The following is a 20,250-nucleotide window of genomic DNA, read 5'->3' on the forward strand; positions in this document are numbered from 1 at the left end:
ACACCACCGAGACCCGCCCCCGCCCTTCCCCGACAGCCCGCGGCGCCGAGGCCCGTCCACCAGCGGGTGGAAGCCCGGTGACGCTCGGCTACGCTGTGCCCTGGGCCGGAGCTGCAGCACAGGAAGCAGCCCCAGGCGACCCCACGTGACAGCCCGGACGGGCGCTAGGGACTGAGAGACTGCTATTGCTTGCGTCACTTCCGGCTGCAGCAACACCCTCAGCTTGTTCCAGCCCTCGCGAGAATTGCCTCCTCCTTCACGCGAGATCTGCTGGCTCACCCGGCCGCTTCGGCCGAACCCCTTCGGCAATTTCCGTCAGCGCCAGGCTCAATCAATCGGCGGCGGGAGCGCATCGATGAGCGCTCGCCCCGCGCGGCCTCCGTGCGGGGGCGGCCCGGGAGAGCGGACGCGGGGGCCCGCAGAGCGGTTTCGGCGGCGCGCGAGGGGCGGCGGCGGCCGGGCGGGGCGCAGGAAGGCGGGTGGGCGTGCGGGGCTCGATTGTTCAGGCCTGGCCATGGCGCCTCTCCTCCCCCCCGCCATGGCTCCCCGTGTCCCTGCTCCTCTCCTCTCAGTGAGCGAAAGTGGCCGCCGCCGCCGTCCCAGCGCCCGCAGCCGCCGCCTCCTCCTCAGCAGCAGCAGCCGCGCGGCCGCCATCTTGGCGAGGCAGGAGCCGAGCGCGCCCCGCGGGAGGACACAGGCAGCGCCCGCCCGCGCAGCGCGGGGCGCCAGGCCGGCTGCAGCGAGCGGGGCAGTGAGCCCCGCTGCCCCCCTCGGGTCCCCGCCGCCCCGCGCCCGGGGCCGCAGCCGGGCCCGACACACAGGTGAGCCGGGGCCGCGGGGCCCCGCCCGGCCCCGCTCCCCCCGCCTTCCCCTCCCCCCGCCGGGCGGCGGCCGCGGCAGCCGGGCCTCTTCTTAAAGGGGCAGGGCCCGTCCCTGCGCCCCGGCCTCGCCCCCACGCCACCCCGCGGGGGGAGCCGTGGGGGACGCGCGCCGGCGGTCCCGTCCCGGGCCCTGCCGCTCGCACGTGCGGGAGGGAAGGAGGGAGGGGGGGCGCGTGGGGCCGCCCCGGGCCAGGGCGAGGCTGCTGCGCGCGGGTTGGCGGTTGATCGGGCCGCGGCGGCCGCCCCATCCGGGCCTCGCGCTCCCGCCGGGGGAGGGCGGGTTGCGGGGTGGAGGCCCAGCCGGCCGTGCGGCAGCGCGGGGCTCACGGGCCGGGCCGGGCGGGGGAAGGGCCCAGGCGCTGCGCTCTGCGCAGAGCCCGGCGCGAGGCTGGAGGAGCCGAGGAGCGCGGGCAGGGCGCGGCGCGGAGCAGGTCCCCTCGGCCTGGCTGTCTTGAACGGGCCGTCCCGTCTTGGGCCGGCCTCAGGGCAGCAGCCTGGGCCCAGCAGCCCTTGGACGTGTCCTGAGCCCGCTCTGCCTGGGCGGTGGCGGCTTGATCCTTGCGCCACCCGTGCATGGATGTAAACCGGATCATGCCAGGCCGCCACAGTCAGAAAGTATTTCAGTAACCGCTCAGGTTTTTCTCCTGAAAACTTTTGTCTCATTTGGGCACCTGGAGCTGCGCTGCGTTGTTTTGTACTAACACATTGCGTTGCAGAAAGTGCTTTTCAGTTTTAACAGGTTTTTCCCAGGAGCAAAGAAGCTGTGTTTGTGTAGTTCAGGCGTTGCCTTCCTGTGCCCCTGCACGTATTAAACGCTTCTTCCTATGTGGTGTAGTTAGGAAGTCTTGGTTCACTGTTATATTCTTAGTACAGGAGCAGTGAAACTGAAAACACCTGCTGCTTTATAATAGATCATGGGGGAAAACCCCTAGAAGTGGGCTGCAACCTGAACTTGGTTGGGTTTTTTTAACTCACTTTTTGCCCATCTGTTCTGGGTCTCATTTATGCCTGCAAGGAACAATTGTAATACTTGTCTTGTTGCCCTTGTCTCCTGGGGGGATAGGGTTTGACCCATCTGGCTACATTGTGGCCAGATGGGTCAACAAGCTCCGCAGGCTGAAGTTTACACTGAGAAACATCCTCTGGAGATGGCAAGGAAAAACATTTTTCCTTTAACTTTCCTTGGACACTTTACCAGGCTCAGGCTGAACAACCTCCCTGTAATTTATACCACAGCTATGTGGGGGGGAAGGGCACGGGTGGCGGCTGTAGCAGTGTGTCAGGGTGACAGCAGATGCCCTGATCATCCTTGGAGCGGGGCAGTGCACGTGGCAGCCCTGTAGGCAGATGCTTCAAAATGTAGAGGATGTGCCTGCCTGCTCTGTGTGGTGTTGCCACAACTGCAGTCCCCTACCTTCTGGAGTCAGCTTTGCTCCTAATTGTATAACAATCTGTTTGATTTCTTCAACTCACTTTCCTAGTTTTTTGTTTACATTTTTGAAGCCTGGGAGCTATATTTCTGGAAAGAGCGCCTGATTTTTGTTTTGGGTGGCTACATGCTCATGTTGTTAGCGCTCTCCTGCACTTGTATGTTTCTAATTACGCTGTCAAATGCATGCATGACATCTGACTCATGAGGCTCCCATAACTACTGTATTCTCTTGAGTTCACTTATAATAAAGTGTTTCTAGTTGGTTGGCATTGATACTAAAATCTAATTCTGTGCCTGTATGAGAGAGAGAGTTTGAAATGGCTAGCAGCATTTAATTGATTTCAGTTTCACTTTTTATTCCTTGGAAAAGAGAGAGTTTCTAGAAAAATTATATAACAAAAGAAAATGCCCTATAAAAGCTAATGGTAAAGTTTTAGCTGGCTTTTAATCAGAGAAGGCAAAGGAATGACTTATTGTTTGTAATCTCAAATTGTGGGGAGATGCAAACTTTTGTTATGTGCGTACAGAATCAGTCAAAAAATCATTTTTACATATGCATGCTCAAAGTGAATGGAGATTAAATACTGTAGGTACATAATGCTAATTTTTATTTCCTTATTTGTGTTTCTTTGCAGAAATTGTTCTTGTGCACTGCAGATATATGCAGGAAAAACAAATGAATGGGGACTGTGCTTGGCTTACTAGTATAGTCTGTACTGTACAGAGCCAGAAGGAGCTGTATGTGTACATACAATCACGTCAGAAAAAGTGCTTTTACTATGGCTTATACCAGTTTTCCAACCAAAGTAAGCTATAGTGGCTAAAGCACTTTTATGTTAGTACTAGCAAATTGCCTATCAAGAGTGATGGATGAATTCCATATAACAAAAACAAACAGATTTTACTTTTTATATTTATTAAATAAATTAAATGTTTATAAAACTTAAAATAGGCTGAACATTTGAAGATACCAATCCCTTCCTGCACTTGCTGTCATCCAGCGGGCTGAGGCGGACCCTCCCATGCTGTCACCTGGCCACCGTCTGTGCGCCTCTTTGCTGGGTAAGGGCAGGCGGGCTCCGCACTTCGCAACAGCCACCCATGCCCCAGGGCTTCCTCCGTGCTGCCCTCAGGCACCTCCTTCCCTGTTTGGGCTGTGGGACGGGGCTGCTACTGCTTGCCCACTACTTCATGACTCTGCCTGGCTCCCACTTTTCTTCAGATGGCCCCCCTCTCTGCCCTCCCTGCTGTCCCAGGCACCTCCTTCCATGCACGGAGTTTGGGATGGGGCCACCACTGCTTGCCCACTGTCTCGTGCCTCTGTCTGGCTCCCGCTTTTCCTTAGCCGGCCCCTCTGCCCTCTCCACCACACTGGGCTCCCAGCGCCCTCCCAGGAGGAGCTCAGTAGAAACAGCCCTGGCCCCTGACTTTTCTTCCCAGCTATGGAAGTTGGGATCATCCTGACATGGTCATTAAACAAATGCTAAAGTTTAACAAAGAAATTTCTCTGAAGACACAAATGTTCTCTCTCTTACAGTTTTCAAGCTATTCACATTTAAGGAGCATTAAGGACAGACAGATGCCTAAGCCCTTATATAGAACTGCATCTATCCAATACCTTTTGCTAGTATACAAATGTAATTTAAAAAAAAAATCACATCCCTAACTGGTGTTATTATATTGGCTTATGTTTTTGGTTGAGATATGGCTTGAGCCTCTACATGTCTGCAAGACTTACCTTGAGAATATTGCTACATTGTGGGATTTTTTTTTTTTGTCCCATGAGTAAATTTCTCCAAAAAAAAGAAAAATGAAATGTGCATCAGCAGAGCAAAATGCAGTGTTTCCAGGATTCATTGGCTGTGAAGACACTCCTGATCACTCTGGGTTTAAATGCAAAGAGCAAAAGGATGGAGGAAGTAAAAGAAAACAATCATAAAAGTCTAAAGGAGCTTTAGTAGTCAGATACGTAGGGTTCTTGCTGTTCAAGAGTTTGGGGTTCAATTTTTAGGTCTAGTCTACATGTAAAACTTGGTCATTTAGCCATTTCAGTTTGGGGTGTAACCAGTGTAGTTAAAAGCCATACACCTTCCTACTATAGACAAGGCTTGGGGCTTGGTCTATACTTCAAAGTTTTATCTGAGTCAGTTAAGAATACAAGGAAAAAATGCATCCCTAACTTATGCAGTTGTGCAGCAAAAGCTCTGTTATCGATATACTTATCCTGGCAAAACATCCCATTGGCATAATTTGGGGCACTGCTTTAAGCTGTACTGCCAAAAGAGCTCTCTTCCTAGCATAGGCTGCACCTTCATGAACTCTGACAAGCCCTTTTAAGTTGAAGAAAGCCTTTAGTTTTGCCTGACTTCCTCTCTTACCCCAGGTCAGTATGCCCATGCAATCAGGTTGATGAGGATGGCCTAGTCCATTATTTTATAACTGGGTGACATTGTTAGAGAGACCCAAGTTAAATAAGGTTGACAGGCTGATATAGTTAACTTAAATTCATGCTAATATGACATATGACTTGTTCATTGTAAATTTAGATCTAAAATGTTAGAGATTTTAAAAGATACTCTCGAACTATACTCTCAAATAGTAGTGTATCTCATTGGAATTCTACAAAACTGTTATAGGTGAAAACAAATTGAAAATGAAGGCCCCACTTCTGTAAAGATTTAGTCGTGTGCATAACTAATTGTACTCATTTACTTCAGTGGGGCTGGTTCTGTTTAAAACTAAATATGTGCTATATGTTTGAAGCGTAAACGGGTAACATTGTATTTTTATTAAATTGTCCTGTTACTAGCATAACATCTTTTTCATTTCAAAACAGTTTCAGTGTTGAGTGTACTTATTTAGACTTGGTGCATTAGCAGAAATAATTGTGCATTTGCTTTATGTATACAAGTCTACAGTAAGGTTTTAAACTTGTATTAAATTGTATAAGCATACAATATTTTAAAAGCATGTAAGTGATTTAAAAGAACAGGTCCCATTGACTTCAGACTGCAGATGTTCAGTGAGCATTTTAATTTCTTGATTTATGGAAGTTCATTATATTAAAGATGGTGTTGCAAATATGCCATTTGTTATTTCAGCAATTCTCAACCAGGGTGCAGCAAGATCCTTCTAAGGGTGTGGTGGGGTGCCAGGTAATATTAGTACTGTTAGATGTGCAGATGACTAGGTTTATCTTGTGAATCATGTATAAGCATCTCAGACAAGAATCCATAGTATCCAAAACCTTCTGACCAGTTGCAGTCTTTCTGGTTTCTTTGCAAGAGGAGAATTGCCCTATTTTTCTGTAGTAAAAAATGAGTGAAAACTAAGAGCTGGCATTTTCAAGGGGTTCCTTGAGTCTAATGAGAGGTGCCATGGCTCTGAAAAGATTGAGAACCATTGGGTTATTTGCTTATCAGCTGTGTTTGCATTTATGATCACACAGTGACAATGTTTACAGAGCCCTGGGTTTGCCTTTGTTCGGATAAAATTTTGAGCTAAATGAAATGTGCACAGAAAAAAATATGTATGTAAAATCTGGATTTCCATTACGAATTAAGAAATTAATAAACTAACAATCTAAAAATATAGATCTGGCAACACTTAATAAAATATTTTAAGTACAAAAAGGATAGAATATATGGTATGTCTTTTTTTTAAATCTCTGCTGTTCAAAAACAACCCATCCATGTGACTAAAGTGTAAAATGGATGGGCTTCCTTGGATTTTATAGCAGTTAAGCTGTAGGATAAATGTGCATTGCACTAGGGAGGCTGGGTTACCATGATGTTTGGCGTCAGTATTAGGTGTAAAGGGAGGGGAAAAGGCAATCCTTTGGGCTTCAGCTGGGAGGAGAGGTCCCATTGGGTTAAAAAAAAAAAAAAAAAGTGAGACAAGGCTATTGAGGAAAGATCCCATGTTACAATTAGACATGCAACAATTTTCTTTGTTCCTGCAGTAAAACATTATTTTTAAATTGTGAATGCATGTATGTAGAGCTTTTGGTTTAAATTGCTGTTTATTGCAAAAGCACATTGCATTCGAGTTCAGTAATAGCTAGTAAATATTTGTTTAACCTGGAAAATTGTACATTTTAAAGTTGAACACTCTCTCCACTTCCAGAAAGGCAGTATGTTTGATGTTGGTGGCTGCAGGATTATAGAAGTAAATGCCAAAACCCAGAAGCCCTTACTGTGAAACATAACTAGCTGCTTTCTGAATGTGTCCTTGGAGAGTTCTTTTCTAACATTTGTTTACTAACTAGCTACACATTAAAATAGACTGATTTAAAAGCAAAACTCTCTCTTCCCCTCCCTTCCCCTCCCAGCTCATTCCATTTAGTTGAGAAAGGGAGGGAAGGGTACTTCAGTTTAAATCTTCCACTGTGGTGTCTTGAAGGTTAATCAAGGTTACTTCTCTCAAGTTAAGGCTAGCTAGGACTCCAAACCTTTTGGCACAACCTCACTTCTGCCTCTCTTAAGGCTGTGGATAGATGTAAAACTAAACTTTTAAAAGTGCAGGGATTTACTGCTTGGGAGAACACACAGTAGTTGAACTGAAGTACAAGGGTGTTCAGAAACTTAAAGGCACAATGGCTGCCTCTACTGCATGTCTGCAACAAATGGGAAATTACACAGCAGGTGGGAGCCCTGGTGGCAGCATGGTCCAATGCACCCATCATTTTGCACTGGACACATGTGACGCTAACAAGTACTTCAACAGCATGCCAGCACAGCTGTTAATGTGCACCAAAGAGCAGCATTCTGTCCTTCATTTTTCATGGGCTGAGGGTGTGCCACCTAGTGAAATTCTCTATAGGATTTGGGCACAGCACAGTGATGGTTTCATGGCTCAGCAGAAGATCTTTGAATGGTGGAGAGAATCAAAAAGCCATGTGTGAAGTGAATGAACCCTAGGCAACTTGCCCCAACACAGCCATGATGGAGGACAGTGTTGCTAAGGTTGATGCTGCTGTATGTACAAACAGGTGAATGAGTATTCCAGATCTAGTGGTGGAGGTAGGCACAAGCGCTGACAGTATCCATGTTGTATGGCTTAATCACCTGAATTACTGGAACTTGTGTGCCCGTTGGCTGCCAAAGCAGCTAACGGATGTGCATACGCGACAATGTGTGGAAGTGCATGCCCAGCTTCTGCAATGTATAGGGTGATTGTGAGGGGTTCCTCTTGCAAATTAACTTTGGGTACAAGGCCTGGGTCCACTGTTACAATCCTGAGAGGAAAAGGCAGAGTGTGCAGTGGAAACGCACATTGTTGCCACCCTCTCTGTAAACACATCCTCTGACACAGTCTCACTCATCTGGCTTTGGTATTGCATAGAAGCACAGGGTCATGATCAACAACTACCTACTGCCACCTTGTCCAAAACCACCTAAAGCCAGCTAGTCAGACTAAATGTCATGGAAAGCTTGAGCAAGGTGTTTTCCATGACAGTGTGAGGCTGCATAGCGCAGACTTTGCACAGGCTGGGCTTTGAAATCTTACCACGTCTGCCCTACAGTACTTATCTTGTGAATATGAATATCACCTGTTTTGGACCACTGAAGAAGTTCTTTGTGGGCACAGGTTCATAATTAATGCAGGGGTGCAACTCACAGTACAGAAGTTGCTGTGACAGCAACCTAAAAGTTTGACTTGCAGGAATACCCGTGTTGCAAAGTAGGGCAGCTGTGTAGAGAAGTGATGTAGTCTAGTGCACATAATGTGGTTTTGTTATGAAATTGCCATTTAGTTTCTGAAACACTGTCATAACTGTTTGGTCCATTTGCTCCTGTGATGGCAAAGTGGAGCTTAACTATTGTAAAATTAAACCCAAATGAAATAATTTAAAGTTATGGAAGTGTACTCTAGATAGAGTGGGATGGAGTGGATGAAGTAGTTTCATAGATTCATAGATTGTAAGGCGCAGTGGTCACTAACCAGTTGACCGGTGGATCTCGGAGCCTCTTGAAGTTGATCCTGGGCTGTGGGGGCTGAACATGTGTGCACGGCACCCTCCCTCCCCCCCAAGTCCAGCTGGTCAGTCAGTGGGGGAGGGAAGGGGGCACATGCATCTGGGCTCAGGGTGCAAAGCCCAGCCTGCAGCTGCAGCCAGCTTGTCCAGAGGGTGCAGGGGTGGGGGGAAGCACATGCCCCTGTATGTGCATGCGGGTAAGTGCTGGGCTGTTCCTGGCTGGGCTGCATTCAGGCTGGGCAGCTGTGGCGGCAGGGCTGCAGCGGGGCCCATAGCCCCCCCAACCCCAACCCCTGTTCCCAGCACCACCACTGAGTGCAGCCATACAAGTCTCTGATCATACGGGTGGCCCTTCTCTGGACTCGAGCTTTACCACGTCCTTGTTAAAGCGCGGCGCCTAAAACTGGATGCAGTACTCCAGCTGCAGTCTCATCAATGCCCAGTAAAGCAGAAGAATCACTTCCTTGGTTTTGTTGGTGATGCATCGATTGATGCATGCCAGCATATTGTTTGCCCTGCTGGCTACAGTGTCACACTGCCAACTCATATTCATACTGTGGTCTATTATTATCCCCAGGTCTCTTTCATTCGTGGTGCTGGTCAGTTTGGCACCGCCAAGCCTGTAGGTGTGTAGGGGGTTGTTCGTCCCCAGGTGGAGCACTTTACATTTCTCAGTGTTGAACTTCATCTGGTTTCGACTTGCCCAACTTGCTAGTCTGTCTAGATCATCCTGTATCTGTAGCCTATCTTTAAGCTTGACCACACTTCTCCATAACTTGGTGCCGTCTGCGAACTTCGCCAGTGAGCTCTTTACCTCCACATCCAAATCATTGATAAATAAGTTGAAAAGTACTGGACCAAGCACTGACCCCTGTGGGACATCACTGGCTGCTTCTTGCCAGGACGACAGCAATCTGTTCATTAGGACTCTCTGGGTCCTACCCTGCAGCCAGCATCATACCCACCTGTCTCGCAGTTAAGCCCACAGTCCTCCAATTTTCTCGCAAGAGCATCATGGGATACCAGATCAAAGGGTTTTTGGAAGTCAAGGCATACAGTGTCAACCTCTTATCCAGGTGGCTAGTTACCTGATCATAAAAGGAGATTAGGTTAGTAAGACAAGGCCTTCCCACGATGAAGCCATGCTGGATGTCCTTCAGGATCCTACCTCTTGCAAGCCTATCGCACACACACTTCTTAATTAATTTTTCCAGGATTTTTCCTGAAATAGAGGTCAGGCAAATTAGCCTATGGTTACCCAGGTCCTCCCTCTTCCACTTCTTTAAGATGGGCACAACATTGGCCCTCTTCCAGTCCTCAGGGACCTCTCTGGAATTCCACCAGTTTGGAAGAGTTTTACCAGGGGCTCTGTGATGATGTTGGCCAGCTCTTTCAGCACTCTTGGATGTAGATCATCCAGTCCTGACTTCTATATGTCTAATTTCTTTAATTGCTCATGCACCAGTTCTACAGCAATAGTAGGAAGGCAGTTGTTCCCGCCCTGCTCATTCTGTACGCTATCTGGCACAAATTTCCCCTTGGGCCAATGAAATACCGAAGCAAAGTAGTCATTCAGGAGTTCAGTTTTCTCCTGAGTGCCAGTAACCAGCTGTCCTCAGTTGTTGACCAATGGCCCCACACTCCCCATTTGTTTTCCTCCTGTTCCCCACATACCTAAAGAAGGACTTCTTGTTGTCCTTGATTCCTGTTGCTAATTTAAGTTCAGTCACTGCCTTCGCTTTTCTAATCTCCTCCCTACAATTGCGGGCCGTTGTTTGTGTAGTCCTCCTTGGGGCCTGTCCCAAGCTTCCATTGTTTGTATGCCTCTTTCTTCTTTCTTAGGAGGACTGTGATTTCCCTGCTTTCTGGTACCTTTCTTTTGCATGGGAATAGACTTCCTATGTGCTTCAAGGGTCATGTCCTTAAGGAATGTCCACGCTCTGTGCACTCCTTTCACCTTCGGTCCCTGGTCCCACAGCACTATTCCTACTAGTGACCTGAGCTTGTTGAAATTTGCATTTTTGAAGTCCGAAACTTCAACCCTGCTATCTGATTTGTCTGCCTTGTGACAGACAGTGAACATGATGGTTTCATGGTTGCTATCACCCAGGGTACCCTCTGTATTTAAGTCAGTCACTAGGTTGTCTCCTTTGGCCAGGACCATGTCTAGGAGCGCTTTACCTCTAGTTGGCCTGTGCACCTCCTAAGCCTTCCCCCCGCTTGCAGCCTGACCCAGAGGGTTTCAAGCCATTCTTTGGAGCTGATGTCGGCCTCCAAGGAAGTGTACTGCTCCTTCACATAGGGACCTACACCTCTACATTTCTTCCTTGCCCGGTCCCCTCTGGCTGTGCTTCACTCATGTGAGGAGTCCCACCTGGTCTCTGTAATCCCTACTAGATTGTAATGCCCAGTTGAGAGCAGGAGGGCTAGCTCCTGCTGCTTGTTTCCCATGCTCCTGGCATTGGTGTATAGGCACCTGAGTTGTCCTATTGAGACCCTCTACTTCCTGTCATGCTGAAAGAGAACTGTTCCTTCAGCTCCTGCAAGAGTGGCTCTCCTAGTGTCCTTATCTACAGAGCTTTCTTGTACGTTGGTCCCCGGGAAAGCTCCAGTCAGTGTTTCCCCTTTTTGCTTGAGATGCATCGATCAACTGTAAAGCGTTGTAATTTTTTTAAGCACTTTAGCTCTGTCTGCAACCTTAGGATATGTGATATTGTTAAATCAGTGTCTGGTAACCTTTACAAGCCATAGGATGGTCCAGTGCAAATCAAGTGGCTTCAGCAAATCATCAGCCACGGGGGGCTTTGCAGGCGCATCAGGGCCAGGTAGTTGAGAGCTGCATCCCAACCACTGCTGCTTCTCTCTCGCCCTAGTTCCCTGGTTGTGGCATGGGCACAGATTCCAGTTAGTGGGCAGTGAACCAGGGCTTAGCTGCTGGATGCTACCCCTGTTCTTCCTCCCCTCCTTCTCTCCTTTAGCCTTCTGACTGCAGCATGAGCACAGCTGGAAGCTGTCCAGCCCTAGCACCAGGGCCGTCCCTGGGGTGGGTGAACAGGGGCAACTGCCCTGGTCCCTGCACTTTGAGGGGATCCACTGGAGTCGGGTGGAGCATCCGCCAGCTTCATGTCCAACCGCTCGGTGCCGCTCAGCACCGAGGACACCCCCACCCCGCCCCCCACCGAATCTGCCGCCGGCTTCCTCGCGTCCGGGGGCAGCGCCCCACACCCTCCTCAGGTTGCTTCTGGAACCTGCTGGAAGCTGTGTCTGCATCGTAGCCAGGGTACCAGAGGTAGAGAGAAGTGGCAGCAGCAAGGGACCAACACACAAGAAAGCTCCCACCTGCATGGCTATAGCCCATGCACAGCCAAAGGTTTTTGGCTCTGAGCTCCAAATCTAGTGGTTTCATGGGCCAGATCCAGCCTATGGGTCATATGTTGCTAACCCCTGTGCTAAATGTTTTACCTGAGCTTTTGGGTTAAGTTCTTTGTTATTCTCAAGTGCCATCTTTGGTACCACTACCAGTTCAGCCACAAGAACTATTTAGAAAAGCTGGACATGTAAAAGTCCATGGGGCCAGACAGGATGCACCTGAGGGTGCTGAAGGTGTTGGCTGATGTGATTGTAGGATCACTGCAATCATCTCAGATGAAAACCCATGGTGATTGGGAGAGATTCCAAACAGTTGGAAAAGGGCAAATACAGTACCCATACTTAAGAAAGGGAAAAAGGAGGATCCAGGGAATTACAGACCGGTCAGCTGCACCTCAGTCCCTGGAAAAATCATGGAACAGATCCTTAAGGAATCCATTTCTAAGCACTTGGAGGAGAAGGTGATTAGGAACAATCAGCATGGATTGACCAAGGGCAAGTCAGGTATGACCAACCTGATTGCCAGCTATGATGAGATGACCAGCTCTGTGGATGTGGTATACCTTGATTTTATCAAAGCTTTTGATATGGTCTCCCACGACTTCCTTGCAGGCAAGGTAAGGAAGTATTGGCTGGCTGATTGGACTGTAGGTGGATAGAAAACTGGCTGGATCATTGGGCTCAGAGGGTAGTAATCAATGGTTTGAAGTCTGGTTGGCAGCTGGTATCAGGAGTGCTCCAGGGGTCCATCCTGGGGCTGATTTTGTTCAGTATCTTCATCAACAGTGTGAAAGATGGCATAGAGCGCACCCTCAGCAAGTTTGCAGATGATGCCAAATAGGGGGAGTAGTAGATATGATGGAGGGTAGGGTTTGGATTCAGAGAGATCTACATAAATTGGAGGATTGGGCCAAAAGAAATGTCCTAAGGTTCAGTAAGGGACCAGTGCAAAGTCCTTCACTTAGGACTAGGGGTGCACCGATAGAGATTTTCTTGGCCAATACCAATAGCCGATCTAATAGCTGGGCAATGTGGAGAGCAGTGCTGTACAGGTATGTCTGTTCAGGAAAAAGGGTATGGGGTAGGGAAGGAGCATGGGGGGCAGATTAAGGCCCCCACAGTGAGGGTGGAGTGGGGTGGGGTGGAGGCTAGGGGTGCTGCCCAGCTAGGGTGGTGAATGGGACCCTGGGGCCAGGGTAGGGAGCAGGACAGAGCTGTGGGCAGCTCATCCATCTGTGGGCAGCTCATCCTGGCACTTAAAAATGATGGTGGGGGTGCTTGAACTAAAGCTCGTCAAATGAGCTTTAGTGCAAGTGCCTCCACTACCATTTTTAAGCATGGGGACGCGTTTAGGAGAAGAGCCAAACGGTGCAAGGGCAGAGGTGGGCTGTTTGCCATGGGCTTGGGTACACGGACGAAAGGCAGGAGGGTGGACATCCCTGAGCCCACAGTGGGCAGCCTGTCTCCACCTGTGCACAAATCTAAGGGGGGTACATGCCCCCCATGCCTTCTGCAGGGGTGCGTGCAGGGGCAGGGAGCCGCCTCCTTCCTTCCTCCCCACCGTGACCCTGGATAAGTCTCTATCCCCTGAGTCCCATTTACTGTCCTGGCTGGACAGCACCCCCAGCCCCTGCTCCTGCCCCACTTCCTTCCTCATCATGGGGGCCTCTGTCTGCACCCCCACACCACCCCCTTCCCCTTCACAGACTTACCCACAAGGCACTGCTCTCCACATTGCCGGGCTGCGCTCCTGGCTGTGTGCATACTGCAGCTGCGTGCATGCATGTGGCATCTGGGGGGCCTTGGCCAGAAGGTGTATTCTATGTATTGGTACATTACTGGCTACACTGGCCACAAAATGCTGATAGCCGATAATGTTAATTTTCCTTTTATTGGTGCCAATCCGATATGGCACCTGTATATTGGTCCACCTCTACTTGGGACAGAGCAATCCCATGCATTGGGAGCTGACTGGCTAGGCTGCAGAAAAGGACTTGGGGGTTACAGTGGACAATAAGCTTGTTGCCAAGAAGGCTAGGGGCATACTGGGCTGCATTAGTAAGAGTGTTGCCAGCAGATTGAGGGAAGTGATTTTTCCCCTCTAATCAGCACTGGTGAGGCCACATCTGGAGTACTGTGTCCAGTTTTGGGCCCCCACGACAGAAAGGATGTGGACAAATTGGACAGAGTCCAGCAGAAGGCAGTGCAAATGGTGAGGGGGCTGGGGACAATGACTTCTGAGGAGAGGCTGAGGGAACTGGGCCTGTTTAGTCTAGGGAAGAGAAGACAGAGGGGATTTAATAGCATCCTTCAACTACCTGAAGTGAGGAGGTTCAAAAGAGGATGGAGCTAGAGTGTTCTCAGTGATGGCAGATGACAGAGCAAGGAGCAATGGTTTCCAGTTACAGCAAGGGAAGTTTAGGTTGGATATTAGGAACATTTTTCTTACTAGGTGGGTAGTAAAACATGGGAACAGGTTACCCAAAGAGTATCATAGTACTTAGGGTCGGAAGGGACCTAAACAGATCATCAAGTCCGACCCCCTGCCCCAGGTTGAGAGGTTGTGGAGTTTCAATCTTTGGAGGTTTTTAAGACCCAGGTAGAAAAAGCCTCATCTGGAATAATCTAGTTGGGGCTGGTCCTGTTTTGAGTAGGGGGTTGGACTGGATGACCTCCTGAGGTCCCTTCCAACCCTAATTTTCTATGATTCTAAGAAATGATGTATAATGTAACTTTCTATTTGTTTTAACACAGATTTTATAAGGGGAATATAAACTATACTTACCACCTAATAAAATGTATGTTCTCTTTTTAACATAAATGTGGAAGTGGATATTGCCTTAAATTAGAAAATTAAACGTCCCACGATACAAAAAAGAAAGCAAGGTAATTGGATAGGATAAGTATCTCATAAGAATTGGATATGCATCCCATAATACTCATCAGTGGGAAAATGTAACAGAAAGGCTTTCTCTTTTTGGTTATTTTCGGTCATTGTAGTTCTGAGAGGATATTACGGATAGCTTTCAGGAATAGTGCTTTGGGATACATATGGCAAATAGTGTGATTTCCCACTTTGATACATTTCTATTTTCTATTGGATTTATTATCTAATTGTTCCCATTATACAAATAACAGATTATTTCTGGGAAGAGCCATTAGTTTAATTCATATATTAAACAAGTGGTTCTCAACCTTTTTTGTACCTGGACCCATTTGTCTTAACCCAATGCCCCTCTCTCCCAACCCATGTGGGGGTGTATGGGGCATTGCGGTGGGGGCAACCAGCCCCTTGCAGACTGGAACTCTGCCTGGTTGCAAGGGAAAAGCTAGTTTCCCATGTTTTTCTCCATTAAAGGAAAATCCATTTTTAATGTTCATTGATCCATTTTTTAAGTTTATCACAACCTTTTGATATATTCTTGCAACCCACTGTCACGACCCACAGGTTGAGAAGCACCGTGATGTGGGCAGCAGTGTACCCCAGGGGTCAGTACTTGGCCAAGTGCTGTTCAATATCTTCATCAGTGACCTGGATGAGGGGGTAAAAAGCCCATTGGCCAAGTTTGTGGATGACACCAAGATATGGGGTTGTGCGGACACTCCTGTAGATAGGCTGCAGATACAAGCAGACCTAGACAGGTTGGTACGTTGGGCAGAATGGAACCAGATGAGGTTCAACATAGAGAAATGTAAAGTGCTGCATCTGGGAAGAAAGAACCCCCAGCACACCTACAGGCTGGGCATTGCTAACCTGACCAGCACTACAGATGAAAGTGATCTGGGGGTATCAATTGACCCCAGCATGAATGTGAGCTGGCAATGTGACGCAGTAGCCACTAGGGCCAATAAAACTCTGGCATGCATCAATCGATGCATCTCCAGTAAATCCAAATAAGTGATTTTCCCACTTTACCGAACATCGGTGTGGCTGCAGCTGGAGTATTGCATCTAGTTCTGGGCGCTGCACTTCAACAAGGACATGCTAAAGCTCGAGAGGGTCCAGAGAAGGGCCACCCGCATGATCAGGGACTTGCATGGCAAGCCATATGAAGAAAGGCTGAGGGATCTTGGACTCTTCAGCCTAAAGAAAAGAAGGCTGAGAGGACACCTGATTGCAGCTTACCACTATATCAAAGGCATGTATCGGGCTCGGTGAACAACTGTTCACCAGGGTGGCCGGGGGGAAAACTAGAAACAATGGCCACAAAATCCTGGAAGATAGTTTCAGGCTGAACATTAGGAAAAACTTGTTTACAGCTAGAGAGTCCAGACTATGGAACAAGCTCCTCCCAAAGGTGGTGCAATCATCTTCCCCAGAGGTCTTCAAGAGAAGACTGGATGGTCACCTGACTGGGGTCGTCTGACCCCAGATGTCTTTCCTGCTCATGCAAGCGGCTGGATGCGTTGATCCTTTGGGGTCCCTTCCAGCTCTATGATTCTTTGAACACACTTCAGCTCAGTTGCTTTTCTGACCATTGTCCCATCTCTCTTCTGCCTTTCATCCTTAAGCTCAGGGGTGGGCAACCCATGGCATGTACGCTGCAGGTAGCATGGGCAACCTGCGTGTGTGACATGGCAGATCAGCGAGGCAGCGGGGAACACAGTGGTAGATAGGTCATGGAGCAGAAAGAGAGCAACAGATCAGGTAGGGAAAAGAGATTGGAGTGGCACTTGGGGAGGGTGCAGGGCTTACTTGGGCACACCTGCCAGAAAGGTTGGCCCACACTGCTCATTAATCAGATAGTCTACAGTCACTAGGGTTCTCCCCACTTACTAGCCAAGACCAACCTATGCCCCGGTTATTCAACTCAAGCCTCTCACCAATTTTTCTAATGACCTTTCTAGCCAAATCTCAGAACAGATATTCCATCCTTATCTCCCTGCTTTGTTGGGAGCTTCCTTTGACACAGATTCATAGACGTTAAGGTCGGAAGGGACCTCAATAGATCATCAAGTCCGACCCCCTGCATAAGCAGGAAAGAGTGCTGGGTCTAGATGACCCCAGCTAGATACTCGTCTAACCTCCTCTTGAAGACCCCCAGGGTAGGGGAGAGCACCACCTCCCTTGGGAGCCCGTTCCAGACCTTGGCCACTCGAACTGTGAAGAAGTTCTTCCTAATGTCCAGTCTAAATCTGCTCTCTGCTAGCTTGTGGCCATTGTTTCTTGTAACCCCCGGGGGCGCCTTGGTGAATAAATCCTCACCAATTCCCTTCTGCGCCCCAGTGATGAACTTATAGGCAGCCACAAGGACCACCGGACTGTGCAGTCATCCACATCACAGCCTCTTAATTTGTTCACCAGTATGGGGTGGGATACCGTATCGAAGACCTTCCTGAAGTCCAAGTATACTACATCCACCCCTCCTCCTGTGTCCAGGCGTTTCGTAACCTGGTCATAGAAAGAGACTAGGTTGGTCAGGCACGATCTGCCTGCCACAAACCCTTGCTGGTTTCCCCTCAGCATAATTTGTCCTGCCGGGCTCTCACAAATGTGAGCCTTGATAATTTTTTCAAATACTTTACCAAGGATGGAGGTGAGACTGACCGGCCTATAGTTGCCTGGGTCCTCCTTCCTCCCCTTTTTGAAAATGGGGACCACGTTAGCCCTTTTCCAGTCCTCCGGGACTTGGCCTGTGCGCCATGAGCATTCGAATATTCCCGCCAGTGGCTCTGCAATGACGTCGGCCAGTGCCTTCAGCACCCTCGGATGGAGCCCATCCGGGCCTGCCGACTTAAAGGCATCCAGTTCTTCCAAGTGACTCTGCACCACCTCAGGATCTACGCATGGAAGTCTGGCGCCTTGCTGCTGCCTCTCTACAACCCCAGTGAGAGACTTGTCGTGCCCCTCGCTTAGGAACACTGAGGCAAAGAACTCGTTGAGGAGTTCAGCCTTGTCCCCCCTGACTGTCACCAATTGCTTCTGCCCATTTAGCAGTGGTCCTATTCCTCCCTGGGCCTTCCTTTTACTCCCTATATATCTAAAAAACAATTTCTTGTTGTCCTTTACTTGGGTGCTAAAAAACAATTTCTTGTTGTCCTTTACTTGAGTGATTGTGGGTTTTCTTGAAGGCTTCTGTGCGTCTGTCATTTCTTGGTTTTCCTCCTTCCTCTCTTATTGTTCCCTTAACATGTCCTTCAGAGGATCTTCCTTATGAGTACTCCAAGTCTCTGTGGAAGTTTTCTGGACTCCGTGGTACTCTCTTCTTGTCCCTCTGTACCTTATCTCTGGATAACCTCACCTACAAGCAAAAATTCATCCATCTCCTGTATATGGATTACTTATGATTCAGATCTGTCTCCTGTATATGGATTACTCTGTTTCAGACCTGTCTCCTTCTGTTCTGACTGAACTCTTTGCTTATCTTCCTGAAATTACCCTATGGATTTCATGATCAAGCTGAGCATGGTTAAAATGGTGCTGTTAGTTGCTGCTTCTTTTCTCAGTCACTTTGGACAGTACAGTTGTCCTGCCATTATCATCATCAACTCTCCAGATCTAATAGAGCTGTGTCGATAAGTAGTAGGGATTATTTCTGCATAACATATCTAAGATAGGGCCTTTCCTTTCTACCTATGTTATTAAAACTCCTGTCCAAGGTGTCTTCATCTCATGTCTCGGTTATTGCAACATCCTTTTCTGTAGCCCTGACAAATGCAATCTTGTCGTCCTTATATCCAGTGATTTTTTTTTCTGTCTCATTTCTCTGATTGTTATCTGTTTGCTGTCTTTGTCTTTTTTTTGAAGAGCAAGCTTCACTAATAAGCTGCTTCACTTTCAGAGCTCTGGTGGCCAGTCCCCACTCCAGCTCTCACTTCTCACTATCAAGAAGTCAGCTTTAGTCTGTGAGCAGTCCATGATGGCAGCACTTTTTCCTGTTTCCTTTCATGCTAGCAAGGAGCTCCTTGTAAGCATCCACAAATACACTTCGTTGTTCTCAGTCGAATCTCTCCTCTGCTGCAGTGCCTACAAAATATGACAGTTTGTTGTCACAGTCGTCTGTCAGGTTGACCAGCATTATTACGTTGTGCTTCCCTAGTTGTTTGTAAGCTTAGCTTGTAAGTTCTGTGGGGCAGGACATTTCTTTGTTTACATGGCACCTATTACAGTGAGATCCTGGTCCATGAATATAGCTTCTAGGTGCTTTGATAATATAGTAATAAATACTAATAATTCACATCATTGCTGATAATCTGCAAATGACCTTAAGACTGTATAAATTGTAAATAATGAAGACAAGTCCCTGATACAGAGCAATCAGGATTGTTAGGTAAGATGGGTATGAACAAAATACTTCCATCTCTGTGTCATCAGATGTAGAGTCTAGCAACTAGAAGCAAAATATATGGACTTCAGAAGGGGGTGGGAAGTAGTGTTTCTGAATAAAGCTTTAGGATCGCAGCAGATAATCGGCTAAATGTAATCTTCCTGGGCAACGCTAAGTTTAAGGGAGCTGTTGTAATCCTCAGCTGTATAAAAAGGGAAATGTTGAGTAGGAGTTGAGGTTGTATTTCCCCTGCAGCTGACATTTCAGTAAAACCACTACTGGAATGTGGTGTCTAATTTTGGTGTCATCATTTTAAAAAGGGTGTTAGGGGGGTTCAGAGAAGTACTAAAAAATGACATGCTCAAGGAGCTCAATCTGTTCGGCTCATCAGAGAAAAAGTTAAGGGGTGAGGTATTTGGTTTATACATGTCTACACCAGTGGTCACCAACCGGTGGATCCCGCTTGTCCTACCACTTGGCCAAGCCAAGCCTATTCCCTCCAGCTCCTGCTCCTGCCTGTGCCCAGCTTCCTCCTTCACCACTGGGGCCTTGATCTGCCCTGGCCCCCCATAGCCCTTTTCCGTCTCCTCCACCCCATTGCTCCACGGGCTTACCTGCTGAGGGGTGACCCCAAATAATTTTTTTCCCCTCTGCCTCGATCCCCCCCCCCCCCCCCCGACTGGCCTCTGGGAGGGGGCAGCACACAGTAGATCAAGATTAATTCAAAAAGTGACCTCCTACTCAAAAAGGTTGGAGACCACTGGTCTACACAAACAAATTTGAAGTTACACTAGTTTAGCCAAGAAAAAGTTTAACTGACGATAAATTTATCATTCAAACATTTTATTGGGTTGTGATGGATTCTCCATGACTACAACAAGATTGGATGTTTTCCTAAAATGCATATGTTGGCTCAAGTGTAACAGGAGTTAATGAAGGGGAATCCTGTGGTTTGTGTTGCCCAGGGAGTTAGAGTAGGTGATCAGAATGGTCTCTTTTGCTTTAAAAGCTTTTGAAAATATGGAGAATCCACTTCAGATCATGCACATGAATACACATGACAAAGAGCACAACACTAAATGCTAGTTCTGCTTGTGTAAGCTTAAAAATATATATATTTGTTTCATTTCCAAGATTTCCCAAAATGATTCTTTGGGCTTGTATTGTATGCTTTATGTGACACAGATCTCAGGGGAGACTATCCCCTCCATAGTTGTAGCAAAGTATTGCTACATTCAGTGACTAAAATGAGCAGATAAGTCTCTTCAACATGCTCTTTAATGCTTCTTGAGAAACATAAGCTCAAGCTTGAACAAATTCAGT

General features: G+C 48.0%; 1 protein-coding gene across 6 annotated transcripts in view; it reads left to right on the forward strand.

The window, feature by feature from the left end:
* Positions 1–497: 497 nt before the first annotated feature.
* Positions 498–20,250, forward strand: part of INO80 (INO80 complex ATPase subunit) — a 126,714-nt gene continuing 106,961 nt past the window's right edge. For 2 of the 6 annotated variants that reach the window (XM_006261366.4, XM_059722988.1), the window contains exon 1: positions 1,251–3,375. The gene's annotated coding sequence lies outside the window, so the exon portion shown is untranslated. Of the gene's footprint in view, positions 822–1,246; positions 3,376–20,250 lie in introns of those variants that run through there. The other 4 variants (XM_059722987.1, XM_014595487.3, XM_059722986.1 and 1 more) reach the window with 4 other exon arrangements.

This window comes from Alligator mississippiensis, chromosome 2, assembly GCF_030867095.1.
Source record: "Alligator mississippiensis isolate rAllMis1 chromosome 2, rAllMis1, whole genome shotgun sequence".
Lineage (NCBI taxonomy): Eukaryota > Metazoa > Chordata > Crocodylia > Alligatoridae > Alligator > Alligator mississippiensis.